A 3,733-nucleotide genomic window follows, 5' to 3' on the forward strand; every position below is an offset into this window, starting at 1 on the left:
TATTCCCTTAAGTCCACGTAGGGGGTGGCACGCAAATTTCCCGACAAAGTTTCTGGTTTAAAGTATGCTACCCATTGCATAAGCATACACCTTAGTGCGCGCATTCTGTTAAACACTCGTAGTGTTCGAAGTGAGAACTGGGGGCAGGATATCGCTATTGCGTTCAACTCTTAAAGGCGAAGCTTAAGCGACCCCCAATTTTTTCCTTATTCTGGCACAACTTAATAAACACGCTTTCTGCTTCGGCATTAAGGAGTGATAACTGAAGTGACCGGAAGTTTCTTGGGGTGCAACACGCGCTGCTGCTATCGCAATCTTGAAACTGACCGAAAAGGCGAATACGCAAATTGTGGCCATCATTTCAGCTAGTGTAAAATGAAAAAAAAAACAGTAACGTTTTTTTCTTTATTTGCGAGTAAAGGCGCTAACTCAGAACATTAAACACATGGTCATATCACGTTTTTGAATAGACTAGAACAACACAAAAAATATCACATATACAGGCGTCAAGCATACGCCAAGAAAAAGGATTGACTAGAAATGGTAAAGCACACGAAGACAAAATGTCTAATACAAATCATTCGCCACGGTTTCCTAGTGGCTGAGATATAATATTGCCCGAAGCTCTACAATGCACTGTCTCATATCACAGTGTCAATGTTAGGGATCGTAAACCCCATCAATCAGCACCTATGGAAACATATATAAGACCAAAAAGTACATTAAAAATTCACATAACTCAGTTTTCACTAAGTGAGTTCACTTGACTCATTAGAGATGAGCAAAAACAACATTTGGTTCAGTACATAAAAGCACTAATAAATTTATCCAAGAACCACAGGCTTGGTTTGAAGTCGTTGCAACACCCAAAGTGCTCTTTTAAACCACATCGCACATGTAATATCACCTCCAAAGTTCGCTTCTTTACTGTTCCTGATCCACACAAAAAAAAGTATCCCAAAATAGCCACATAGATATAAAATGCAGCCAAACAAAAATTTAAGTAGCCCAGTTTGGCTACAAATAGTCCAATCTGGCAACACTGTGTGTGACTTGAAAAGTTGCAGGTAGTCTGTACGTATATATATGCATACATCTATTTGTGCCGTCGTTACAACGAATTCAGTGGTTCAGATACATTCAGATTCTGTAAGCGTGGTTCCACTCCTCTGGCCTTCGAAGTATAAGGTGCTGGGTACGAAACCCAGCACCGCCAAGAACAAGTTACGTTTTTGCTTAGACATTTATGTCTTTATAGCGATTCATCTTAGGTGAGAGAGGGTCGGACAGAAATAAACGCAGTGTCTTTGTGTGGGCATAGAAATGTTTACGCATTTTAAAACCCGAAGGTTGGTATTCCCAAAAAAAGGTGGGTATTCTGAAACCTTTCACCACTTTTGAAAATACAGCAATATTGACTATATGCGTAGACGATATGCTTTGCCGAAACATAGCGCCTAAAAAGAAGCCTTCGTGTAGTATGTACGGTATTGGATATGTCGCACTTTATCCGCTGTTATGTCGCCCGCGGCAAGCGCCTTGCACAAGAGAGCCGTCTCGGGCGAGCGTAATATCAGCAAGCATATCCGTATTGGAATTTAGGTGCGCTAAGGGTGCGCTGCTTCGCAAGACGCGCGGTATTACAATAATGAAATGGATGTACAGCAGCGTATTTGCAACGCACCCATTGCGCGCAGCGCCATCTGAGGCTACACGCTGACGTCGGTGGTGCAAGACTTCCAAGACGGCCGCAATAGCGGCAGTCACGGAGGTCACGCCTTAACGCGTCCCCTGATCGCGTGGTGACGCCACAGTGCCTCATGTTGGCGTTATCGCCGCCGCGCTCAGTGACGCGCTGTTGTAGACGTTTGCATGCCGTTAGCGTTGTTTATATGATATCTGAAGTAACGGCATCAATATAAATTCAGAGACCTTTACAGTTCAGTAAATACAGGGAGGGGGGGTTGAGGTGGAGGGGTTCTACATTCCAAAATTCAGAGGGGTAGGACCCCCCCCCCCCCCTCCCATCTCGCCTGCATTGGCGTATAGCAAGGGGGATGGGGGGAGGAGTTGTGTGGATACCATTGTCGTCGACAGGATTTTGTCTTTAGGGTTACAAAGCTGTTGTATCGCTGCGGAAAAGTGGGAGGAGCGCAAGTGCATCTTCTGCGCCCACTGCCGACGTCCGTGTTGGTTTCAAACCCCCCTCCTAATTTTTTTCAGTTTTGTCCGTTCAATCGAATGAAATGCATTATATGGCAAAGATATTCTTCGCAGCATCCATACACTTAGCTTTTTTCGCAGGATTGCATACCGACGCCATTGTGATTCGCGTGAAATTCAGAGTGATAATTCACTCTGAAGAATTGCCACTACCTTACGTTTGAAACACCATATGTCTACACATCGCGAAGATTGCGCAACACACTCAGCTACGCCCTCCGATATGGTGCGACGCAATCATTTAATTTTTCACCCTTACCTCGCGCTATCCGTCTCTGCAACCGCCTACCGGATAACATTGCTTCGCTTAGAGACCGTGACGCCTTTTGCATTCAGTTGATCAAACATTTCTCTACCCACTACGCTTAGTTTCCTTTATCATTTTGTTTTTTATCGCGATAATCTTGTGCGTTGGTGCTTTTCCATCCGATTACGTTCGCCTTTTCATAGCACTGTCACACGCTTGTATCTTGATTATGTAATGTACAATGACGAAATTGTATTGTATTGTGGCTGTGTTACAAATTTTCCTATGTTATACTTACTGTTATGCTACGCAATTTTTTTTCATTTGTGTTTAGTTATCTGCTTATGTCTTTTTCATTGTTGTTTTATTTTTAACAACTGTATAGCTTTGTAATTTAGAATTTTTCTTGACTCCGTGGAAATTTTTGAACACGCGCATACATACGAAATATTACGTGTTGAATTGTACTGTATGTCCCTTAACCCTATGCCTCTCTCGGGCCTGTGAGGTATTCCTAAATAAATAAATAAATAAATAAATAAATAAATAAATAAATAAATAAAGTACGAACAGCCACTTACCTGCACATCGCTGCGTAAAATAAGAAAGTTGGTGTGGGTTCGTTGAATATTGACACAAAACGGCAACAGAATATTTTTTTTTTTCACAGCTTTAGCTGTATTTTTCGTTTCTTGTCTGTATGTCGCTTTTACACACACACATAAGCAAACGACCAAACCGAGGGCGGCGAAGACACCGGTCCATCGCAATAAACAGCGCAAAAATCGAGACGAGGCGCATAGAAAATAATGATGAGAACGAGCACCTTCTGTGTGCCTCGTTTTGTTTTGCGCTATTTATTGCGACTCATTCACAACGTAGCCCAGCTAACCACCCGCCGTGGTGGTCTAGTGGTTACGGTGCTCGAGTGCTGACCCGAAGGTGCGGGATCGAATCCTGGCCACGGCGGCAACATTTCGGTGGAGGCGAAAATGCTTGAGGCCCGTGTACTCACATTTAGGTGCACGATAAAGAACCCCAGGTGATCGAAATTTCCGGAGTCCTCCACTGCGGCGTCTCTCACAATCACATCTTGGTTTTTGGGGTGTTAAACCACAACAATTATTATTAACTACACGAACAGGTGTTTCCGCCGGGAAACTCACTGGACGAACTCGGGCTGTCGTTCGGATTCATAGTTGAAAATTCGCGAAAAGACGGAAAACTTGACGGCGGGCTACTGACCACTGACATTTTTATTTA

Source organism: Rhipicephalus sanguineus, chromosome 9 (assembly GCF_013339695.2).
Source record: "Rhipicephalus sanguineus isolate Rsan-2018 chromosome 9, BIME_Rsan_1.4, whole genome shotgun sequence".
NCBI lineage: Eukaryota > Metazoa > Arthropoda > Arachnida > Ixodida > Ixodidae > Rhipicephalus > Rhipicephalus sanguineus.